A 589-nucleotide genomic window follows, 5' to 3' on the forward strand; every position below is an offset into this window, starting at 1 on the left:
CCTAACTGGGCTAAACAGGATCAACCCCCTGTTGATAGGAGCCCTATGTCTGGTCTACAGTGTCCGTTTCTAAATTAGTTGTCATTATTTGACACCAGGTGAGGGGGGGGGGGAAACAGGCACTTATCCAAACTGCAAATGTAGCAGCAGTGGTTCATTATCACCATCATCCACTTGTCAGCAGCAGAGGCAGGGGCTTCAGAAACGAGCCCCCCTGAAAATGACACGAAACTGCCTCACTTGCAGTCGGGTACCTGCGATTGGAGACAGGGTTAACTTACCAAGGGAAGGACTTTCTTCTTCTTTTTCCTCTCCTGAGCTCACCACTTCTGCCTGCACAGTAGTGGAGAAACTCGAGGCAGGAAAAACAGGTTCTAAGCAGGGAGTTGCCCCAGAAAATCCAGGGCGCCTGGGCCCGAAAGCGGAGCTAAATTCAAATCCGTCCCCAGTCCGGGCACAAAAGAATGGCTGCCTTTGTGCGCAGGCTGGGTCACGTCCCACCCTCGCAGGGTGCCTTTTGCAAGGTGCTGCTAATAGACAAATTACAGTTCCAGTCTGTCAAGGTAGATAAGAGACCATGTGATGCAGG

This window comes from Vipera ursinii (assembly GCF_947247035.1).
Source record: "Vipera ursinii genome assembly, chromosome: 3".
NCBI classification, from domain to species: Eukaryota; Metazoa; Chordata; class Lepidosauria; order Squamata; family Viperidae; genus Vipera; species Vipera ursinii.